Consider the following 24,645-nt stretch of genomic DNA (forward strand, 5'->3'; position numbering starts at 1 on the left):
TGCTCATGCCCCGTGTCACTCTCCTGTTCCCACCACCCCCCGCTCATGCACTGTGTCTCTCTCCTGTTCCCCCCACCCCCCGCTCATGCCCTGTGTCTTCTTCCTGTTCCCACTACCCCCGCTCATGCACCGTGTCTCCCTCTGGTTCCCCCTACCCCCGCTCATGCCCCGTGTCTCCCTCCTGTACCCCCCACCCCCACTGATGCCCCATGTCTCTCTCCTGTTCCCCCCAAACCCCGCTCATGCCCCGTGTCTCCCTCCTGTTCCCCCCACCCCCCGCTCATGCCCCGTGTCTCTCTCCTGTTCCCCCCACCCACGGCTCATGCCCCGTGTCTCTCTCCTCTTCCCCCCACTCCCCGCTCATGCCCCGTGTCTCCCTCCTATACCTCCCACTCCCTGCTCAAGCCCCGCCCTGTGTCTCCCTCCTGTTCCCCCCACCCCCTGCTCATGCCACGTGTCTCTCTCCTGTTCCCCTCACCCCCCGCTCATGCCCCGTATCTCCCTCCTGTTCCCCCCACCCCCGTTCATGCCCCATGTCTCTCTCCTGTTCCCCCATCTCCCTGCTCATGCCCCGTGTCTCTCTCCTGTTCCCCCCACCCCCCACTCATGCACTGTGTCTCTCTCCTGTTCCCCACCTCCTGTCTCCCTCCTGTTCCCCCCACCCCCCGCTCATGCCCCGTGTCTTCCTCCTGTTCCCCCCACCCTCCGCTCATGCCCCGCATCTCTCTCCTGTTCCCCCCACCCCTGCTCATGCCCTGTGTCTCCCTCCTGTTCCCCCAACACCCCCGCTCATGCCCTGTGTCTCCCACCTGTTCTCCCCCACCCCGCGCTCATGCCCCGTGTCTCTCTCCTGTCCCCCCAACCCCCGCTCATGCCCCGCATCTCTCTCCTGTTCCGCCCACCCCCGGCCATTCCCTGTGTCTCCCTCCTGTTCCCCCCAGCCCCCGCTCATGCCCTGTGTCTCTCTCCTGTTCCCCCACCGCCCGCTCATGCCCCGTGTCTCTCTCTTGTTCCCCCCACCTCCCGCTCATGCCCCGTGTCTCCCTCCTGTACCCCCCCACCCCCTGCTCATGCCCCGTGTCTCTCTCCTGTTAACCCCACCCCCCGCTCATGCACCATATCTCTCTCCTGTTCCCCCCACCCCCCGCTGATGCCCCGTGTCTCCCTCCTGTTCCCCCCACCCCCAGCTCATGCCCTGTGTCTCCCTCCTGCTCCCCCACCCCCGCTCATGCCCCGTGTCTCTTTTGTGTTCTCCCCACCCCCGCTCATGCCCATGTTCTCTCCTGTTCCCCCCACCCCCTGCTCATGCCCCGTGTCTCCCTCCTGTTCTCCCACCCCCGTTCATGCCCCGCATCTCTCTCCTGTCCCCCCCAACCCCCGCTCATGCCCCGTGTCTCTCTCCTGTTCCCCCCACCCCTCGCTCATGCCCCGTGTCTCTCTCCTGTTCCCCCCACCCCCCGCTCATGCCCCGTGTCTCTCCCCTGTTCTCTCCTACCCCCGCTCATGCCCCGTGTCTCTCTCCTGTTCCCCCCACCCCCCGCTCATGCCCCGTGTCTCCCTCCTGTACCCCCCACTCCCCGTTCATGGCCAGTGTCTTCCTCCTGTTCCCCCCACCCCCGCTCATGCCCCATATCTCTCTCCTGTTCCCCCCCACCCCCCGCTGATGCCCCGTGTCTCCCTCCTGTTCCCCCCACCCCTCGCTCATGCCCTGTGTCTCCCTCCTGTTCCCCCACCCCGCTCATGCCCCGTGTCTCTCTTGTGTTCCCCCCACCCCTTCTCATGCCCCGTGTTCTCTCCTGTTCCCCCCACCCCCTGCTCATGCCCCCTGTCTCCCTCCTGTTCCCCACCCCATGCTCATGCCCCGTGACTCCCTCCTGTTCCCTCCACCCCGCTCATGCCCTGTGTCTTCCTCATGTTCCCCCCAGCCCCCGCTCATGCCTCGTGTCTCCCTCCTATACCCCCTGCTCATGCCCCGTATCCCTCTCCTGTTCCCCCCACCCCCGCTTATGCCCGTGTCTCCCTCCTGTAACCCCCACCCCCGCTCATGGCCCGTGTCTCTCTCCTGGCCCCTCACTCCCCGCTCATACCCCATGTCTTCCTCCTGTTCCCCCACCCCCTGCTCATGCTCTGTGTCTCCCTCCTGTTCCCCTCACCCCCGCTCATGCCCCATGTCTCCCTCGTGTTCCCCCCAACACCCGTTCATGCCCCGTGTCTCTCTTCTGTTCGCCCCACTCCCCGCTCATGCCCCATGTCTCTCTCCTGTTCCCCTCACCCCCCGATCATGCCCCATGTCTCTATCCTGTTCCACCCCACCCCCCGCTCATGCCCTACGTCTCCCTCCTCTTCCCCCCACCCCCCTGCTCATGCCCTGTGTCTCCCTCCTGTACCCCCACCCCCGCTAATGCCCCGTGTCTCTCTCCTGTTCTCCCCAAACCCCGCTCATGCCCTGTGTCTCTCTCCTGTTCCCCCCCAACCCCCGCTCATGCCCCGTGTCTCTCTCCTGTTCTCTCCTACTCCCCGCTCATGCCCCGTGTCTCTCTTCTGTACCCCCCACCCCCCGCTCATGCCCCGTGTCTCCCTCCTGTACCCCCCACTCCCTGTTCATGGCCGGTGTCTTCCTCCTGTTCCCCCCACCCCCGCTCATGCCCCGTGTCTCTCTCCTGTTCCCCCCACCACCCGCTCATGCCCCGTGTCTCCCCCCAGTTCCCCCCCACCCCCAGCTCATGCCCCGTGTCTCCCTCCTGTACTCCCCCACACCCTACTCATGCCCCGTGTCTCTCTCCTGTTCACCCCAACCCCCCGCTCATGCCCTGTGTCTCTTTCCTGTTCCCCCGACCCTCCTGTCCCCCCGACACTCGCTCATGCCCCGTGTCTCCCTCCTGTTCCCCCCACCCCGCTCATGCCCTGTGTCTTCCTCCTGTTCCCCCCACCCCGCTCATGCCCCGTGTCGCTCTACTGTTCCCCCCACCCCCGCTCATGCCCCATGTCTCTCTCTTGTTCCCCCCAACCCCCGCTCATGCCCCGTGTCTCTCTCTTGTTCCCCCACCCCCCACTCATGCCCCATGTCTCTCTCCTGTTCCCCCCACCCCCCGCTCATGCCCCGTGTCTCTCTCCAGTTCCCCCCACCCCCCGCTCATGCCCTGTGTCTCTCTCCTGTTCCCCCACCCCCCGCTCATGCCCCGTGTCTCTCTTATGTTTCCCCACCTCCCGCTCATGCCCCGTGTCTCCCTCCTGTTCCCCCACCCCTCGCTCATGCCCCGTGTATCTCTCCTGTTCCCCCCGCTCATGCCCCGTGTCTTCCTCCTGATCCCCCACACCCCCGCTTATGACCTGTGTCTCTCTCCTGTACCCCCACCCCCGATAATGGCCCGTGTCTCCCTCCTGTACCACCCACCCCCTGCTCATGCCCAGTGTCTCTCTCCTGTTCCCCCCAACCCCGCTCATGCCCCTTTTCTCTCTCCTGTTCTCCCCCAACCCCCGCTCATGCCCCGTGTCTCCCTCCTGTTCCCCCCACCCCCCGCTCATGCCCCGTGTCTCTCTCCTGTTCCCCCCACCCCCGCTCATGCCCCATATCTCTCTCCTGTTCTCTCCCACCCCCAGATCATGTCCCGTGTCTCCCTCCTGTAAAGCTCATGGCCTGTGTCTCTCTCCTGTTCCCCCACCCCCGCTCATGCCCCGTGTCTCCCTCCTGTTCCCCCCACCCCCCGCTCATGCCCCGTGTCTCTCTCCTGTTCACCCCAACCCCGCTCATGCCCCTTTTCTATCTCCTGTTCTCCCCCCAACCCCTGCTCATGCCCCGTGTCTCCCTTCTGTTCCCCCCACCACCCGCTTATGTCCCGTGTGCCTCTCCAGTCCCCCACCCCCCGCTCATGCCCAGTGTCTCTTTCCAGTTCCCCCCACCCCAGCTCATGCCCCGTGTCTCCCTCCTGTAAAGCTCATGCCCCGTGTCTCCCTCTTGTTCCCCCCACCCCCGCTCATGCCCCGTGTCTTCCTCCTGTTCCCCCGCTCATGCCCCGTATCTCCCTCCTGTTCCCCCCACCCCCCGCTCATGCCCCGTGTCTCTCTCCTGTTCCCCCACCCCCCGGTCCTGCCCCGAGTCTCGCTACTGTTACCCCCACCCCCCACTCATGCCCCGTGTCTTCCTCCTGTTCCCCCACCCCGCTCATGCCCTATGTCGCTCTCCTGTTCCCCCCACCCACCGCTCATGCCCCGTGTCTCTCTCTTGTTCCCCTCACCCCCGCTCATGTCCGTGTCTCTCTCTTGTTCCCCCCACCCCCTGCTCATGCCCCGTGTCCCTCTCCTGTTCCGCCCCACCCCCGCTCATGCCCTGTCTCTCTCCTGTTCCCCCACCCCCCGCTCATGCCCCATGTCTCTCTCCTGTTTCCACCGCCCCCCGCTAATGCCCCGTGTCTCTCTTCTGTTCCCCCACCTCCCGCTCATGCCCCGTGTCTCCCTCCTGTTCCCCCCACCCCCGCTCATGCCCCGTGTCTTTCTCCTGTTCCCCAACCCCCGCTCATGCCCCATGTCTTCCTCCTGATCCCCCCACCCCCCACTCATGCCCCGTGTCTCTCTCCTGTACCCCCACCCCGCGCTCATGCCTGTGTCTCTCTCCTGTTACCCCCCACGCCCCGCTCATGCCCCATGTCTCTCTCCTGTTCCCCCACCCCCCGCTCATGGCCCGTGTCTCCCTCCTGTACCACCCACCCCCCGCTCATGCCCAGTGTCTCTCTCATGTTCCCCCAACCCCGCTCATGCCCCGTTTCTCTCTCCTGTACTCCCCCCACCCCTCGCTTATGCCCCGTGTCTCCCTCCTGTTCCCCCCACCCACCGCTCATGCCCCGTGTCTCTCTCCTGTTCTCCCCACCCCCCGCTCATGCCCCGTGTCTCTCTCCTGTTTTCTCTCACCCCCCTCTCATGCCCCGTGTCTCTCTCCTGTTCCCCCATGTCCCCCGATCATGCCCCGTGTCTCTCTCCTGTTTTCTCCCACCCCCCTCTCATGCCCCGTGTCTCTCTCCTGTTCCCCCATGTCCCCCGCTCATGCCCCGTGTCACTCTCCTGTTCCCCCCCATGTCCCCCGCTCATGCCCCGTGTCTCCCTCCTGTTCTACCCACTCCCCGCTCATGCCCCGTTTCTTCCTCCTGTTCGCCCCACCCCCGCTCATGCCCTGTGTCTCCCTTCTGTTACCCCCACCCCCCCGCTCATGGCCCGTGTCTCCCTCCTGTTCCCCCCAAGCCCCGCTCATGCCCCGTGTCTCTCTCCTGTTCCCCCACTCCCTGCTCATGCCCCGTGTCTCTCTCCTGTTCCACCCCACCCCCGCTCATGCCCCGTGTCTCCCTCCTGTTCCCCCCACCCCCCCGCTCATGCCCCGTGTCTCTCTCCTGTTCCCCCCAACCCCCGCTCATGCCCCGTGTCTCTCTTCTGTTCCCCCACTCCCCGCTCATGCCCCGTGTCTCTCTCCTGTTCCACCCCACCCCCGCTCATGCCCCGTGTCTCCCTCCTGTTCTCCCCACCCCCCCGCTCATGCCCCGTGTCCCCCTCCTGTACCCCCCCCACCCTCCCGCTAATGCCCTGGTTCTCTCTCCTGGTATCCCCACCCCCCGCTCATGCCCTGTGTCGCTCTCGTGTTCCCCCCACCCCCTCTCATGCCCCGTGTCTTTCTCCTATTCTCCACAACCCCCCGCTCATGTCCCGTGTCTCTCTCCTGTTCCGACCACCCCCCGCTCATGCCCTGTGTTTCTCTCCTGTTCCCCCCTACCCCCCGCTCATGCCCTGTGTCTTCTTCCTGTTCCCACTACCCCCCGCTCATGCACCGTGACTCCCTCTGGTTCAACCTACCCCCCGCTCATGCCCCGTGTCTCCCTCCTGTACCCCCCACCCCCCACTGATGCCCCGCGTCTCTCTCCAGTTCCCCCCACACCCCTCTCATGCCCCGTGTCTCCCTCCTGTTTCCCCCACCCCCCACTCATGCCCCGTGTCTCTCCCCTGTTCCCCCCACCCACGGCTCATGCCCCGTGTCTCTCTCCTCTTCCCCCCACTCCCAGCTCATGCCCCGTGTCTCCCTCCTGTACCCCCCACTCCCTGCTCATGCCCCGCCCTGAGTCTCCCTCCTGTTCCCCCCACCCCCTGCTCATGCCCCGTGTCTCTCTCCTGTTCCCCCCACCCCTTGCTCATGCCCCGTGTCTTCCTCCTGTTCCCCCCACCCCCCGCTCATGCCCCGTGTCTCCCTCCTGTTCCCCCCACCCCCGCTCAATGCCCTGTGTCTCTGTCCTATTCCCCCCACCCCCGCTCATGCCCCGTTTCTCTCTCCTGTTCCCCCCACCCCCTGCTCATGCCCTGTGTCTTCCTCCTGTTCCCCCCACCCCCGCTCATGCCCCCTGTCTCTCTCCTGCTCCCCCCGCCCCCCGCTCATGCCCTGTGTCTCCCTCCTGTTCCCCCCACCCCCCGCTCATGCCCCGTGTCTCTCCCTGTTCTCCCCAACCCCCGCTCATGCCGTGTCTTCCTCCTGTTCCCCCACCCCCGCTCATGCCCCGTCTCACTCCTGCTCCCCCCACCCCCGCTCATGCCCTGTGTCTCCCTCCTATTCCCCCACCCCCCTCTCATGCCCCGTGTCTCTCTCCTGTTCCCACCACCCCTGCTCATGCCCTGTGTCTCTCTCCTGTTCCCCCCACCCCCGCTCATGCCCTGTGTCTTCTTCCTGTTCCCACTACCCCCCGCTCATGCACCGTGTCTCCCTCACCCCCGCTCATGCCGCGTGTCTCCCTCCTGTACCCCCCACCCCCCAGTGATGCCCCAAGTCTCTCTCTTGTTCCCCCCATACCCCTGCTCATGCCCCGTGTCTCCCTCCTGTAACCCCCACTCCCTGCTCATGCCCCGCCCAGTGTCTCCCTCCTGTTCCCCCCCCCTCCGCTCATGCCCTGTGTCTCCCTTCTGTTAAAACCCATCCCCCCGCTCATGGCCCATGTCTCCCTTCTGTTCCCCCCAAGCCCCGCTCATGCCCCGTGTCTCTCTCCTGTTCCCCCAACCCCCGCTCATGCCCCATGTCTCTCTCCGGTTCCACCCCACCCCCTGCTCATGCCCCATGTCTCCCTCCTGTTCCCCCCACCCCCCCGCTCATGCCCCGTGTCCCACTCCTGTACCCCCCCACCCTCCAGCTAATGCCCGGTGTCTCTCTCCTGTTATCCCCACCCCCTGCTCATGCCCTGTGTCGCTCTCCTGTTCCGCCCCCACCCCGCTCATGCCCCGTGTCTCTCTCCTGTTCCCCCCACCCCCTTTCATGCCCCGTGTCTCTCTCCTGTTCTCCACAACCCCCCGCTCATGCCCCGTGTCTCTCTCCTGTTCCCACCACCCCCGCTCATGCCCTCTGTTTCTCTCCTGTTACCCCCCCATCCCCCGCTCATGCCCTGTGTCTTCTTCCTGTTCCCACTACCCCCCGCTCATGCCCCGTGTCTCCCTCCTGTACCACCCACTGATGCCCCGTGTCTCTCTCCTGTTCCCCCCACACCCCTGTCATGCCCCGTGTCTCCCTCCTGTTCCCCCCACCCCCCGCTCATGCCCCGTGTCTCTCTCCTGTTCCCCCCACCCACGGCTCATGCCCCGTGTCTCTCTCCTCTTCCCCCCACTCCCCGCTCATGCCCCGTGTCTCCCTCCTGTACCCTCCACTCCCTGCTCATGCCCCGCCCTGTGTCTCCCTCCTGTTCCCCCCACCCCCTGCTCATGCCACGTGTCTCTCTCCAGTTCCCCCCACCTCTTGCTCATGCCCCGTGTCTTCCTCCTGTTCCCCCCACCCCCTGCTCATGCCCCTTGTCTCCCTCCTGTTCCCCCACCCCCGCTCAATGCCCTGTGTCTCTGTCCTATTCCCCCCACCCCTGCTCATGCTCCGTTTCTCTCTCCTGTTCCCCACACCCCCTGCCCATGCCCCGTGTCTTCCTCCTGTTCCCCCACCCCCGCTCATGCCCCCTGTCTCTCTCCTGCTCCCCTGCCCCCCGCTCATGCCCTGTGTCTCCCACCTGTTCCCCCCACCCCCCGCTCATGCCCCGTGTCTCTCTCCTGTTCTCCCCAACCCCCCGCTCATGGCGTGTCTTCCTCCAGCTCCCCCACCCCCGCTCATGCCCCTGTCTCTCTCCTGCTCCCCCCACCCCCGCTCATGCCCTGTGTCTCCCTCCTGTTCCCCCACCCCCCTCTCATGCCCCATGTCTCTCTCCTGTTCTCCACAATCCCCCGCTCATGCCCCGTGTCACTCTCCTGTTCCCACCAACCCCCGCTCATGCCCTGTGTCTCTCTTCTGTTACCCCCACCCCCCGCTCATGCCCTGTGTCTTCTTCCTGTTCCCACTACCCCCCGCTCATGCACCGTGTCTCCCTCTGGTTCCCCCTACCCCCGCTCATGCCCCGTGTCTCCCTCCTGTACCCCCCCACCCCCCACTGATGCCCCATGTCTCTCTCCTGTACCCCCCACTCCCCGCTCATGCCCCGTGTCTCCCTCCTGTTCCCCCCACCCCCTGCTCATGCCCCGTGTCTCTCTCCTGTTCCCCCCACCCACGGCTCATGCACTGTGTCTCTCTCCTCGTCCCCCCACTCCCCGCTCATGCCCCGTGTCTCCCTCCTGTACCCCCCACTCCCTGCTCATGCCCCGCCCTGTGTCTCCCTCCTGTTCCCCCCCACCCCCTGCTCATGCCACGTGTCTCTCTCCTGTTCCCCCCACCCCTTGCTCATGTCCCGTGTCTTCCTCCTGTTCCCCCCACCCCCCGCTCATGCCTCGTGTCTCCCTCCTGTTCGCCCCACCCCGTTCATGCCCCGTGTCTCTCTCTTGTTACCCCCACCCCCCGCTCATGCCCCGTGTCTTCCTCCTGATCCCCCCACCCCCGCTCATGTCCCGTGTCTCTCTCTTGTTCCCCCCACCCCCCGCTCATGCCCTATGTCCTTTTCCTGTTCCCCCCGACCCGCTGCTGATGCCCCGTGTCTCCCTCCTGTTCCCCCCACACCCGCTCATGCCCCGTGTCTCCCTCCTGTTCCCCCACCCCCTCTCATGCCCCGTGTCTCTCTTGTGTTCCCCCCACCCCCTCTCATGCCCCGTGTTTCTCTCCTCTTTCCGCCACCCCCCGCTCATGTCCTGTGTCTCCCTCCTGTTCCCCCACCCCCCGCTTATGCCCTTGGTCTCTCTCCTGTTCCCCACCCCCTGCTCATGCCCCGTGACTTCGTCCTGTTCCCCCCACCCCCCACTCATGCCCCGTGTCTTCCTCCTGTTCCCCCCAGCCCCTGCTCATGCCTCGTGTCTCCCTCCTGTACCCCCCCACCCCCTGCCCCGTGTCTCTCTCTTATTCCCCCCACCTCCCGCTTATGCCCCGTATCTCCTCCTGTAACCCCCACCCCCGCTCATGGCCTGTGTCTCTCTCCTGGCCCCCCAGTCCCCGCTCATGCCCTGTGTCTTCCTCCTGTTCTCCCAACCCCCTGATCATGCCCTGTGTCTCCTTCCTGTTCCCCCCACCCCCCGCTCATGCCCCGTGTCTCCGTCCTGTTCCCCCCAACACCCGTTCATGCCCCGTGTCTCTCTCCTGTTCCCCCCACTCACCGCTCATGACCCATATCTCTCTCCTGTTCCCCCCACCCCCGCTCATGCCCCATGTCTCTATCCTGTTCCACCCCACCCCCCCTCATGCCCCTTGTCTCCCTCCTGTTCCCCCCACCCCCCCGCTCATGCCCCGTGTCTCCCTCCTGTACCCCCACCCCCCTGCTAATGCCCCGTGTCTCTCTCCTGTTCCCCCAACCCCCCACTCATGCCCCGCATCTCTCTCCCGTACCCCTCACCACCCCGCTAATGCCCCGTATCTCTCTGCTGTTCTCCCCAACCCCTGCTCATGCCCGTGTCTCTCTCCTGTTCCCCCACCCCCGCTCATGCCCCGTGTCTCTCTCCTGCTCCCCCACTCCCCGCTCATGCCCCGTGTCTCTCTCTTGTTCTCTCCCACCCCCCGCTCATGCCCCATGTCTCTCTCCTGTTCCCCCCACGCCCCGCTCATGCCCCGTGTCGCTCTCCCTTTCCCCCCCTCCCTCTGCTCATGCCCTGTGTCTCTCTCCTGTTCCCCCCACCCCCCCGCTCATGCCCCGTGTCTCTCTCCTGTTCTCTCCCACCCCTTGCTCATGACCCGTGTCTTCCTCCTGTTCCCCCCACCCCCGCTCATGCCCCGTGTCTCTCCTGCTCCCCCCTAACGCCCACTAATGCCCTGTGTCTCTCTCCTGCTCCCCCCACCCCCCGCTCATGCCTCGTGTCTCTCTCCCGTTCTCCCCCACCCCCCCACTCATGCCCCGTGTCTCTCTCCTGTTCCCCCATCCCCCGCTCATGCCCCGTGTCCTTTCCTGTTCCCCCCGACCCCCGCTCATGCCCCGTGTCTCCCTCCTGTTCCCCCACCACTCGCTCATGCCCCATGTTTTCCTCCTGTTCCCCCCAACCCCCGCTCATTCCCCGTGTCTCTCTCCTGTTCCCCCGACCCCCCGCTCATGCCCTGTGTCTCTCTCTTGTTGCCCCCACCCCCTGCTCATGCCCCGTGTCTCTCTCTTGTTCCCCCACTCCCTGCTCATGCCACGTGTCTCTTTCCTGTTCCCTCCACCCCCTGCTCAGTCCCTGTGTCTCCCTCCTGTACCCCCCACCCCCCACTCATGCCCCGTGTCTCTCTCCTGCTCCCCCCACCCCGCTCATGCCCCGTGTCTCTCTCCTGTTCCCCCCACCCCCCGCTCATGCCCCGTGTCTCCCTCCTGTACCCCCCATTCACCCGCTTATGCCCCGTGTCTCTCTCCTGTTCCCCCCACCCCCGTTCATGCCCCGTGTCTCTCTCCTGTTTCCCCACTCCTCTCTCATGCCCCGTGTCTCTCTCCTGTTCCCCCCACCCCGCTCATGCCCCGTGTCTCTCTCCTGTTTCCCCCCACCACCCGCTCATGCCCCGTGACTCCCTCCTGTTCCCCCCACCCGCCGCTCATGCCCCGTGTCTCTCTCCTGTTCCCCCACCCCCGTTCATGCCCTGTGTCTCTCTACTGTTCCCCCCGCTCATGCCCTGTGTCTCTCTCCTATTCCTTCCACCCCCCGCTCATGCCCCGTGTCTCTCTCCTGTTCCTCCACCCCCCGTTCATGCCCCGTGTCTCTGTCCTGTTCCCCCGACCCCCGCTCTTGCCCTGTTTCTCTCTCCTGTTCCCCCCACCTCCTGCTCATGCCCCGTGTCTTCCTCCTGTTCCCCCCACCCCCGCTCATGCCCCGTGTCTCTCTTTTGTTCCCCCACCCCCCGCTCATGCCCTGTGTCTCTCTCTTGTTCCCCCCACCCCCTGCTCATGCCCCGTGTCTTTCTCCTGTTCCCCCCACCCCCTTCCCCCCACCCCTGCTCATGCCCCATGTCTCTCTCCTGTTCCCCCCACCCCCCGCTCATGCCCCGTATCTCCATCCTGTTCTCCCCACCCCCCGCTCATGCCCCGTGTCTCTCTCCTGTTCCCCCACCCCCCGCTCATGCCCTGTGTCTTCCTCCTGTTCCCACTACCCCCCACTCATGCACCGTGTCTCCCTCCTGTTCCCCCCCGCCCCGTGGCTTTCTCCTGTCCCCCCAACCCCTGCTTATGCCCTGTGTCTTCCTCCTGTTCCCACCACCCCCTGCTCATGCCCCGTGTACCCCTCCTGTTCCCCTACCCTCGCTCATGCCCTGTGTCTCCCTCCTGTTCTCCCCCACCCCCCGCTCATGCCCCATGTCTCTCTCCTGTTCCCACCACGCCCCGCTCATGCCCCATGTCTCCCTCCTGTTCCCCCTCCCCCGCTCATGCCCCGTGTCTCTCTCCTGTTCACCCCACTCTCCGCTCATGCCCTGTGTCTCTCTCCTGTACCCCCCACTCTCTGCTCATGCCCCGTGTCTCTCTCCTGTACCCCCCACCCCCTGCTCATGCCCTGTGTCTCCCTCCTGTTCCCCTCACCCCCTGGTCATGCCCCGTGTCTCTCTCATGTTCCCCACATGCCCTGCTCATGCCCCGTGTCTCCCTCCTGTTCCCCCACCCCCCGCTCATGTCCCTTGTCTTCCTCCTGTCCCCCCAACCCCTGCTTATGCCCTGTGTCTTCCTCCTGTTCCCACCACCCCCTGCTCATGCCCCGTGTATCCCTCCTGTTCTCCCCCACCCCCGGCTCATGCCCCGTGTCTCTCTCCTGTTCCCACCATGCCCTGCTCATGCCCCGTGTCTCTCTCCTGTTCCCCCCACCACCCGCTCATGCCCTGTGTATCTCTCCTGTTCCCCCACCCCCCGCTCATGCCTTGTGTCTTCCTCCTGTTACCACTACCCCCTGCTCATGCGCTGTGTCTCCCTCCTGTTCCCCCCACCCCCCGCTCATGCCCCATGTCTCCCTCCTGTTCCTCCCACCACTCGCTCATGCCCCGTGTTTTCCTCCTGTTCCCCCCAACCCCCGCTCATTTCCCGTGTCTCTCTCCTGTTCCCCCAACCCCCCGCTCATGCCCTGTGTCTCTCTCCTGTACCCCCCCAACCACTCATGCCCCGTGTCTCTCTCCTGCTCCCCCACCCCCCGCTCATGCCCCGTGTCTCTCTCCTGTTCCCCCCACCCCGTTCATGCCCCGTGTCTCTCTCCTGTTTCCCGCACCCCATTATCATGCCCCGTGTCTCACTCCTGTTCCCCCCACCCCCGCTCATGCCCCGTGTCTCTCTCTTGTTCCCCCCCACCCCCCGCTCATGCCCCGTGTCTCCCTCCTGTTCCCCCCACCCCCCGCTCATGCCCCGTGTCTCTCTCCTGTTCCCCCACCCCCGTTCATGTCCTGTGTCTCTCTACTGTTTCTCCCCCGCTCATGCCCCGTGTCTCTCTCCTATTCCTTCCACCCCCCGCTCATGCCCCGTGTCTCTCTCCTGTTCCCCCACCCCCGTTCATGCCCCGTGTCACTGTCCTGTTCCCCCCACCCCCGATCTTGCCCTGTTTCTCTCTCCTGTTCCCCCCACCCCCTGCTCATGCCCTGTGTCTTCCTCCTGTTCCCCCCAACCCCGCTCATGCCCCGTGTCTCTCTTTTGTTCCCCCCACCCCCCGCTCATGCCCCGTGTCTCTCTCTTGTTCCCCCCACCCCGGCTCATGCCCCGTGTCTCTCTCCTGTTCCCCCCACCCGCTTCCCCCCACCCCCGCTCATGCCCCATGTCTCTCTCCTGTTCCCCCCACCCCCCGCTCATGCCACGCGTCTCCATCCTGTTCTCCCCATCCCCTGCTCATGCCCCGTGTCTCTCTCCTGATCCCCCACCCCCCGCTCATGCCCTGTCTCTTCCTCCTGTTCCCACTACCCCCCACTCATGCACCGTGTCTCCCTCCTGTTCCCCCACCTCCCGCTCATGCCCCGTGTCTTTCTCCTGTCCCCACCGACCCCTGCTTATGCCCTGTGTCTTCCTCCTGTTCCCACCACCCCCTGCTCATGCCCCGTGTATCCCTCCTGTTCCCCTACCCCGCTCATGCCCTGTGTCTCCCTCCTGTTCTCCCCCACCCCCTGCTCATGCCCTGTGTCTCTCTCCTGTTCCCACCACGCCCCGCTCATGCCCCATGTCTCCCTCCTGTTCCCCCTCCCCCGCTCATGCCCCGTGTCTCTCTCCTGTTCCCCCCACTCTCCGCTCATGCCCCGTGTCTCTCACCTGTACCCCCCACTCCCTGCTCATGCCCCGTGTCTCTCTCCTGTTTCCCCCAACCCCCGCTCATGCCCCGTGTCTCCCTCCTGTTTCCCCCACCCCCTGGTCATGCCCTGTGTCTCTCTCGTGTTCCCCCCATGCCCTGCTCATGCCCCGTGTCTCCCTCCTGTTCCCCCACCCCCGCTCATGCCCCGTGTCATCCTCCTGTCCCCCAACACCCCATGCTCATGTCCCCGTGTATCCCTCCTGTTCCCCCTACCCCCGCTCATGCCCTGTGTCTCCCTCCTGTTCTCCCCACCCGCGGCTCAGGCCCCGTGTCTCTCTCCTGTTCCCACCATGCCCTGCTCATGCCCCATGTCTCTCTCCTGTTCCCCCCACCACCCGCTCATGCCCTGTGTCTCTCTCCTGTTCCCCCACCCCCGCTCATGCCTTGTGTCTTCCTCCTGTTACCACTACCCCCCGCTCATGCACCGTGTCTCCCTCCTGTTCCCCCAACCCCTGCTCATGCCCCGTGTCTCCATCCTGTTCCCCCTCCCCCGCTCATGCCCCGTGTCTTCCTCCTGTCCCCCCCAACCCCTGCTTATGCCCTGTGTCTTCCTCCTGTTCCCACCACTCCCTGCTCATGCCCCGTGTCTTCCTCCTCTTCCCCCACCCCGCTCATGCCCCGTGTCTCCCTCCTGTTCCCCCCACCCCCTGGTCACGTCCCGTGTCACTGTCCTGTTCCCCCCACCCCCGCTCATGCCCCGTTTTTCTCTCCTGTTCCCCCCACCCCCCGCTCATGCCCCTGTCTCTCTCCTGCTCCCCCGCACCCCCCGCTCATGCCCCGTGTCTCTCTCCTGTTCCCCCCACCCCCCGCTCATGCCCCGTGTCTCGCTCCTGTTCCCCCCATACCCCGCTCATGCCCCGTGTCCTTTCCTGTTCCCCCTCACCCCCGCTCATGCCCTTTGTCTCTCTCCTGTTCCCCCCACCCCTCGCTCATGCTCCGTGTTTTCCTCCTGTTCCCACCAACCCCTGCTCATGCCCCGTGTCTCTCTCCTGTTCCCCCCACCCCCGCTCATGCCCCGTGTCTCTCTCTTGTTCCCCCCACCCGCTGCTCATGCCCCATGTCTCTCTCCTGTTCCCTCCACCCCCCGCTCATGCCCCGTGTCTCCCTCCTGTTCCCCCCACACCCGCTCATGCCCTGTGTCTCTCTCCTGTTTCCCCCACCCCTCTCTCATGCCCCGTGTCTCTCTCCTGTTCCCCCCACCCCCACTCATGCCCCGTGTCTCTCTCCTATTCCCCCCACCCCCTGCTCATGCCCCGTGTCTTCCTCCTGTTCCCCCCCACCCCTGCTCATGCCCCGTATCTCTCTCCTGTTCCCCCACCACCGCTCATGCCCTGTGTCTCTCTCCTATTCCCCCCACCCCCTGCTCATGCCCCGTGTCTCTCTCCTGTTCCCCCCACCCCCTGCTCATGCCCCGTGTTCTTCCTCCTGTTCCCCCCACCCCACACTCATGCCCCGTGTCTCTCTCCTGCTCCCCCACCCCCACTCATGCCCCATGTCTCTCTCCTGTTCCCACTACCCCCCGCTCATGCACCGTGTCTCTCTCCTGTTCCCCCCAACCCCTGCTCATGCCCCGTGTCTCCCTCCTGTTCCCCACCCCCCGCTCATGCCCCCGTGTCTTCCTCCTGTTCCCCCCAACCCCTGCTTATGCCCTGTGTCTTCCTCCTGGTCCCACCACCCCCTGCTCATGTCCCATGTCTCTCTCCTGTGCCCCCACCCCCCTGCTCATGCCCCGTGTCTCTCTCCTGTTCCCCCCACCCCCCGCTCATGCCCCGTGTCTCCCCTCCTGTTCCCCCCACCCCTCGTTCATGCCCCGTGTCTCTCTCCTGTTCCCCCCACCCCCGTTCATGCCCCCGTGTCTCTCTCCTTTTTCCCCCACCCCTCTCTCATGCCCCGTGTCTCTCTCCTGTTCCCCCACCCCCGCCCATGCCCCGTTTCTCTCTCCTGTTCCCCCACCCCCGTATATGCCCTGTGTCTCTCTACTGTTTCCCCCAGCCCACTCTCATGCCCCGTGTCTCTCTCCTGTTCCCCCACCCCCGCTCATGCCCAGTGTCTCTCTCCTATTCCCCCCACCCCCTGCTCATGCCCCGTGTCTCTCTCCTGTTCCCCCCACCCCCCGTTCATGCCCCGTGTCTCTGTCCTGTTCCCCCCACCCCCGCTCTTGCCCTGTTTCTCTCTCCTGTTCCCCCACCCCGCTCATGCCCTGTGTCTCTCTCTTGTTCCCCCCCACCCCCCGCTCATGCCCCGTGTCTCTCTCTTGTTCCTCCCACCCCCGCTCATGCTCCGTGTCTCTCTCCTGTTCCCCCCACCCCCCGCTCATGCCCCATGTCTCTCTCCTGTTCCTCCCCACCCCCCGCTCATGCCCCGTGTCTCCATCCTGTTCTCCCCACCCCCCACTCATGCCCCGTGTCTCTCTCCTGTTCCCCCACCCCCGCTCATGCCCTGTGTCTTCCTCCTGTTCCCACTACCCCCACTCATGCACCGTGTCTCCCTCCTGTTCCCCCAACCCCTGCTCATGCCCCGTGTCTCCCTCCTGTTCCCCCACCCCCCGCTCATGCCCCGTGTCTTCCTCCTGTTCCCCCCAACCCCTGCTTATGCCCTGTGTCTTCCTCCTGTTCCCACCACCCCCTGCTCATGTCCCGTGTATCCCTCATGTTCCCCCTACCCCTGCTCATGCTCTGTGTCTCCCTCCTGTTCTCCCCACCCCCCCACTCATGCCCCGTGTCTCTCTCCTGTTCCCCCCACTCTCCGCTCATGCCCCGTGTCTCTCTCCTGTACCCCCCACTCCCTGCTCATGCCCAGTGTCTCTCTCCTGTTCCCCCCACCCCCCACTCATGCCCCGTGTGTCCCTCCTGTTCCCCTCATCCCCTGCTCATGCCCCATGTCTCTCTCCTGTTCCCCCCACCTCCCGCTCATGCCCCGTGTCTTCCTCCTGTTCCCCTCACCCCCGCTCCTGCCCCGTGTCTCTCTCCTGTTCCCCCGCTCATGCCCCGTGTCTTCCTCCTGTTCTGCCCACCCCCCGCTCATGCCCCCTGTCTTCCTCTTGTCCCCCCTTCTATGATGCCCCTTGTTGACCTCTTGTTCCCCCATCCCCCGCTGATGCCCTGGTGTGTTCTCTTTATACACCCTGCCTTCCCTTTCCATGGTGGCCATCTTGGTAAAAGATTTTCCTTTCTACACCGGGATGCCGCAGGCACCCCGATTTGGGAAGAAAAACCTTTTTTTTACCGCCCGGGGTTCCCACTTTGAGGACCTAGGATCCTAGTGGTCTTCATCTATTGAAAATGACGTTATGGTTAAGTTGCACTAATAAAAACCTATGAAATTCAATGTAAAAACGTTGTTAAAGGGACGTTATGGTTAAGTTGCACTTATAAAAACCTATGAAATTCAATGAAAAAACTTTGTTAAAGGGACTTTATGGTAAAGTTGCACTAATAAAAACCTATGAAATTCAGTAAAAAAGTTGTTAAAAGGACATTATGGTTACGAGTAAAATCGAAAAACCCCTGAAATTCCCAGTTATGGTAAGCTAAGCAACCATAACTCGCGCCACCACCGTGCACTGCTAAGACTAACACCCAGGACATCAAAGATGACATCACACATATCATTGATGTCATCAATGATATTTGTGATGTCATCTTTGATGTCCTGGTTGTTAGTCTTAGCAGTGCACTTTGGTGGCACGAGTTATGGTTGCTTAGCTTACCATTACTGGCAAATTTCAGGGGGGTTTTCGATTTTACTTGTAACCATAATGTTCTTTTAACAATGTTTTTTTACAGAATATATTATTTATAGAACCTTGGTTGGACATTCCCTTTATTTTGGGATGCGTACTGTGTTGTTTAGGTCACTACTGAGTCACATTCACACACTTCTGAGGAGCATAGCCTTCCCTCAGCCCACATTAGCACAAAAGATGAAGGAGGAATAGTCCCCTGTTTTACCTTTATGATTTTATTGTGTTTTGGTTTGTAGAGGTGTGAGGGCTGCATGGACCATTTTACCCATACTAATACATGTCAGTGCCATGTCTGCAGGATGTTGGAAGGGGCACAGGTAGAAATATAGCATATGCACTTCCAGTATGGTGCGCCCCTCTCGTTGGTGTAAACCTTCTCCTTCACTACACTATACTCTTCTGCCTTTGTCTGACTAAGATCAAGGAGACTCCAGTCATTATCCCCTTGGTGTGGATTCGCTTTTGTGTGGCCAGAGATTCCTTCAAATTAACAGCCCCCACCCCACCCCTTATGTACATGCTATGTTCCTCTGGGGGGATGTTAAGCCTGCCCAGCAGGGAACAAAGGCCATCCTGGACTGGGCTTGCCCTCTCTTGTGAATGAAGTCCCCAGCCACAAACAGTGATACATAAAAGCTATGACATATGCAGGCGTCACCGGGAACCCGTGGATAATTAAATTACATCATATGGTTTTTGCAATGAATAATTGTATTTCCTCAAAGGCCACTATATAAGATCAGATATGGCCTCATATTTACATTTACCCAACTGCCACCAGGCCTTTGGGATACAAAGATAACAATTAAGATCCATGTGTACACCCTCAAGGGGTTTCCAGCATACATTCCATAAAGACCAATGCCACATTCAGAATAAATTTGAGCCTAGACATGCCAGCAAAACATCCCTTTGAGGCCAAATCCCCGATAGGGTCAGCAATGTACCTCCCAGTTAGTAGACTGCTAACAGTTTGTTGCAGAAGTGAAGAAATCAGCACTGGCCCCTTTTAAAGTGTCACCTCAGTGCTATTAAATATGAAATTAACTTGGAAAGGCTTTTTGTAAGTCCACACTATACTTTCCATCACACTATAATACTGGGCTAATAAAGTGATAGGTGTCAATAGACATCTGCTTAATGCAAAGGAGTTTCCATAGAGACAATTACACTTTTAAAAGAGAACCTACATTGGAAACAATGCCTCCTCTTCTGCATGTGCACATGTCCTTCTGTACGAACATTTATTTTAGGTACTGTGTAATGGCATGCCAATTACTGATGCCCAGCAGAAGGTATACATGGAGTGTTTTCTAAATGGATGTCAGTGATTTCAATTTTACACCCAATGGCCAACAGGCCCATGTTGGAATACACCCAGCAACATCAGTTTTTCAAGTACAGAGCCCTATCTGAATGTGAGACTGTTTAGCAGATCTGCATTTCAAGCAAAACCCAGTTACTAGATTTCCTAACATGTCAAAATATCTGGAAGCAGAGGGAAGAATTATTTTACATGGGTCATGCTAGAACGATGTTTGGCTGCCGTTTGATACATTGGGCCTCATTACGACCCTAGCGGAAATCGAAAAACGATGGCGGAAATGCAATACCTCCATCGAATAGCGCTCGGTGCGACTATGACCCGTCACCGCAAAGTACGATGCCATTAGCGACACCGTAGTGAACGCCAACGCTAACTGCACCAAGTACGCGCGCGCGCGCCATGCCAAACCGTAAATACCACCATGGCGCAACGGTACGCGAATTCCGACCCTAGCGGACATGTACCTAACGCCATCAAGCACGGCGGAAAGTACCATTCCGCCATGGTGAGAAGTACGGCATCGCGAATCAACCGTAAACGGCCCCACTGAGTGCCTGTACACCGCTCCCTGCCCACAAAGTACAACTCCCCGTAGGTGCAATGAAGTCACAATGCAACCAGTGAAATGTACAAGTCACCCATGCATGCCAACGAACAAAAGAATCACAAGAGGGGCCAATGGGAACTGCAGGGCACAGATGGCACGAATACAGAAGCCATTCCAATGGACATGACCACAGTCCCCCACCAAGAAACGCACGCAAACACAGGCACCTGTGACCAGCAATTTTCCGAAAATCACATCATTCCACCAGTCCACCTGGCTGACCGGCATCTGTTACACAAAACCCAATCCCCCGCCCCTGAGCATGACAACATTCAAACAGTTATATTGGCAGCCCCCATCCCTGACCTCACTGGGCTTCGTAGGCAAACGCGCCCAGCACAGTACCACGCAACTAAACTCCGAAGCTGGAACCCAATGCAGATCTCCTCACAATACATCGCTCCCCAAATAGGAATATGCCACATCACTTGCAAAGAAGAACGCTACACGGCCCATATCAGAATAGAAATTGAATGCACAACAAAATCACCAAGCCCATACAGCCATTAGGCCATGAACTCCAAAACACATTTCACCATTGTGGGCTGCATCCGCAAGAAATGACCAGCTACTACTTGTGTGACGCCCTGTTCCATCATGGTACACAGAGCCACATTCACGTACGAAAAGGCAACATGGAAGCGCACAGAACCGCAGGGCCGTCCCAATGGGGAGGCACTAGTCCAGCTGAAAGGCCGAAATGTTGCTCCGAGCCACTAGTACTGCGTAAGGGCATGTGGCCCATTGGCGATCGTCCCATAAGATCGTAATGCTGCTCCACTGATTAACACGAAGCAGCAGGTGTCGGGAGTAAAAGCCATCTGCAGGAGTGGCATACAGATGGCAGTGGCAAAAGGGGAGGAGATACCTGTCAACCAAAAGAAAAGAAAAAGAACAGAATGGCCATCAGAACTACATTCGAACAACTCACTTCAATGATCACACTAAATCCACAGCCATATGCATGCTAGCCCACTCCAAAGGATCATCACCACCCCAAAACCACTTGCGACTCATAACCATCTATATCGAGGTGTAAACACCATCACAAACGAGTGTACCTGTGCATGCGTCTGTGAAAACAGAATCCATCAGATGGGAATGTTAACGTGCATGGACACAAGTGTCTGAAGGCGCGTCGAGACAGGGAGGGCTCAACAAGGCCAGATAGACGATGGTCCCACTATGGCAGCCCTGCATCACATAGCGCAGGGGAGGCGGACAGATTCCAAGAAGCCCTGTACATGGCAAACTCTGTATCAAATCATCTGCCCATGCATCCATTCATCATTCCCTCATCCCGGTATAAAAACGCCTGAATATTTACTCACATAACATTAGAAATATCCATTGAGTCTGTGCGTTATGCAGCCTGCAAAATCCACAGTGCCCCAGCCCGTAATTCCAGTGTTGTGAAGTAACATGTATTTGGGAACGTCCGGCCTCATCGCCCACGTCGCTATTGCGCATCCCAAACTATTCATATCAATCATTGCATCCTCGCCATGGCCCCTGTCTCAAGGACATTGAACAATAGAACGTTATATTTGCAGTCAGACCTGTGGGCATCTCCTCGCCGCTAGCTGAAAACCGAAAGCGCCGCCCTTCGAATTCCTCATTTGCAACATCACGTCGAAAAGGCATCTGTGGCCGTTTGAAATCACAAATTAATCCATCTAGTGCGGCTGTGTGTGAAAATGGCAACTGCCTTCACCCACAAATGGGACGCCCCGCCCGTCGGTGCAACTCGGTACAGTGATGCATGAGGGCCCACCGTTACTCGAGTACTACGTTCCACTGACCCTTCACAAGTCTGTTCGCGACTGCAAAGATTGTATGTGAAACAATGGGACCATAGCCGAATGTACATATCAACCAATGTTACACGGCCATCGGGTACAAATACATGATTGCAATAGCAAGATGCCATTACTCGAATTGCAGCGTTGTGTGCGGGACGTGCTCGGCCAAAGGGGAGAGCAGCTTGCACAGGTGGAATGAATCACCACAGGTGGAGGCCATACAGCCTGAAAACACATAAATTGCACACCCAGTCTCCTCCCACAACCACACCCACTCCGAAATGCTACCGGCAGGACTCGCGATGTTGGCCCTGGGGGACCTGATAGCACTGCAAGTACTCCAACTCCAAGAAGAAGACGAACACCAACTACAACCGGCCGCACGGAGGAGACGCAGGAGGAGGAGGAGGCCAAGGCAGGGCCAGCAAGGGCCGCCAGCACAGCCACTACCACCACGCAGGCAGCCCGCAATCCCACGCCTCCGAGCACATCCGTTCAACCTCACTGATGAGCAGATCCACACCCTCTACCGTTTGGACCGGGACACCATAGCCGCCATTGTGGACATGACACAGGCTGACCTTGTCAGCATGATAGATAGCCCAACTGCCATCCCACCCCTACTGAAGGTGGTGTCTGTACTCCACTTCCTGGCCACAGGCACCTACCAGCACACAGTCGGACAGTTGCATGGCATTTCTCAGCCACTGTTCTCACGGACACTATTGCAAGTGCTCGATGCCCTCCTGCAGCACGCAGACGACTACATCTCTCTACCACGCTCGGAGCAGGAAATTACCAACACAAAAGTGGGATTCCATGCACTTGCCGGCATACCGGGTTGCATTGGTGCCATCGACTGCACCCATGTGGAATTGGTCGTCCCACATGCCATGGAGGCCCAGTACCGCAACCGAAAACAATTTCATTCCCTGAATGTACAAATGGTGTGTGACTCCAACAGGATCATTACACATTGTTGTGCCCGATTCCCTGGATCAACCCATGATTCTATGGTCTTGAGGAACTCTACAATACCACGCTACATGGAGCGACACGCAGGGAACAGATCCTGGCTACTCGGTGAGTCTCATTTCATGCATGATGATGTGGGGTATGTGATTCGGCAATGACCTGGCAGGAAGGGGGGGGTGTGCGTACGTAGCAATGGCATTCCACATCATACGTTTATCGTCCACATACAGGTGATGCTGGATATCCACTGAAGAGATGGCTCCTCACACCAGTCCGGAACCCACGGGACCAGCATGAGGAGGACTACAACCATGCCCACTCACGTACCCGTGTAGTCATTGAACAGGCATTCGGCCTACTGAAGACTCGTTTCCGCTGCCTCAGCAGGTCTGGCGGGGCACTCCTGTACCGCCATGAGAAGGTTGCAAAGATGGTCATGGCATGTGTCATGCTCCACAACATGTGCGTACGTAGAAATGTGCCCATGCCCCCTGACGCAGAACTGCAAGCACCTGAAGATGGTCATGATGAGGGTGGGGATGTGGCAGCACCTCAAGGAGTCTGCGAGGCACCGGAGGGCCGTGACATTCGTCAGCATCTCATTGATGCATGCTTCTAGCACTCACGCCTGGTGGCTGATACATGGACACGGTACTCGTGGCACTGTGTGTGTCTGGTACATGCACAATATGGACTGTACGCCTATGATGGCCTAGTACACAAAGATCATTGTCCACACATCTCATTGGTTGATCGTGCATTGTTTATGGCATATGTGATATCATGTTGAACACCCTATCGACCCGCCACCCAAGTGAGCCCAAAACACCCCCTCCACCCTCCTACCTCCCCCCCGAACACCAGTGTCCAAAGATGCTCATTGTCAGTGGGCAGTCGCTATTGCAAGCCCCCTCTGCGGGTATCAGGGGCACCCCTGCCTGTGGAGCGCAGGTTCCTCCCGGATCTACGTTGGGGGCTGCCCTGGATGGAACTTGCAACGGATGATGTCTCTGCCTGCTCACGTCCATGCATGTCCCTAAGGGTTTGTGAGAGCTCAGTGAGCACACGGCGCACTGCGGCAAGTTCGGCACATACGTCTTTGGACGTCGCATGCAGTTCCCCCCTCAGGCTCTCGGTGCTTCTCTCCATTTGTACTCTCAGGCTCTCGGTGCTACTCTCCATTTGTACTCTCAGGCTCTCGGTGCTACTCTCCATTTGTACTCTCAGGCTCTCGGTGCTACTCTCCATTTGTGCCCTTAGTGTCTCTGTACTTCTCTCCATTTCTGCCCTCAGTGTCTCAGTTGATGTTTCTATGTCTGCCTTAGTGCCCCCACATTCATCGGCATGGTCCTTGAGGAGCGTGGCCAGTTGCTGCTGTTGCACGATTAACTGGTCGAGGGACTGTTGCCTCTGCTGGGCCATGGCCATTTGCGGTGGTGTCACAGAGGGGCTGGTGACCTCATGTTGCCTTGCCACAGGGCTTGTGGGGGATGGCCAGTCGTCGTCTTGTGGGTGCCCCTGCGTGGTATCCTCATGTTGTACGGGATGGGACAGACAGGGGGATTGGGACAGGTCATGGATGGATCTGACTTCGACATCCCCGTCTTCTGTGTCGGAGCATGCTGCCATCAATGGGGTGTCACCTATGGTGCTGCTGCCACCAGAGGCAGTGCCTTCTGTGGCATCCATTGGGGGGACCTGTGGTGGTGGTGTTGTGGGCATGCTGGCTGCTGGGGTGCCTGTTGATGTTCCCTCCTCTGTGCTGCCACCTGATTTGTGCTGCTGCCGTGTCTTGATGCGTGCAGCTGAGGTGGAGGGTCTTTGGCCGTTGGTCTTGGCCCTCTTTGCAGGTGTGCTGGTAGGGGTGTCCTGATGCTCGTCGTTTGGATCGGACCCTGTGGTGGAGTAAAGGAGGGCGAGGGTTATTAATGGGTCTGTGGGAATTGGAATGGCATTGTATCACATGCATTGGGGTGGTACCTGAGGGTGATTTGGGTCGGGGCCTTGGAGGTGCTTTCATTTGTGTGTGGAGTGAGGGTGCAGTTGTTTGGCAGCCTGCAGTTAGGGTGTGCCTGCTGCACGTGTAGTGGGTGTTTTAGGGGTTTTTAGTTATTTATGTATTTATTGTGAGTTTTAAAGTGCGCTATCAGGCCAATGTGTGTGGACGTTCTCCTGGACATGTGTTCCTGTTGCACTATGGGGACACATGGTACTTCACATGATTGGAAATTGTGGATTTAGCATTGTTTTATTTGGGCCACCTACCTGATTCTTCGGATGTCTGCACTCCTTTCTCCATCCCTCCGACTCTCTATGCTCTCCATTCCAATGGTGGAGGCACAGATTTCTTCCCAGGGGGTCAACTTGATGGGTGATTCAGGACCTCCCCCGGTGGCTGTGGCAATGTTGCGGTTGGCAGAAAGTATGCTACGGACCTGTATCCGCAGGTCGTCCCATCGCTTTCTGCATTGCTGTGGGTTGCGGGGTGCGGTCCCCACCGCACTTACCCGCTGTG

This window comes from Ambystoma mexicanum, chromosome 5q (assembly GCF_040938575.1).
Source record: "Ambystoma mexicanum isolate Mex_15411 chromosome 5q, UKY_AmexF1_1, whole genome shotgun sequence".
Classification (NCBI taxonomy): Eukaryota; Metazoa; Chordata; class Amphibia; order Caudata; family Ambystomatidae; genus Ambystoma; species Ambystoma mexicanum.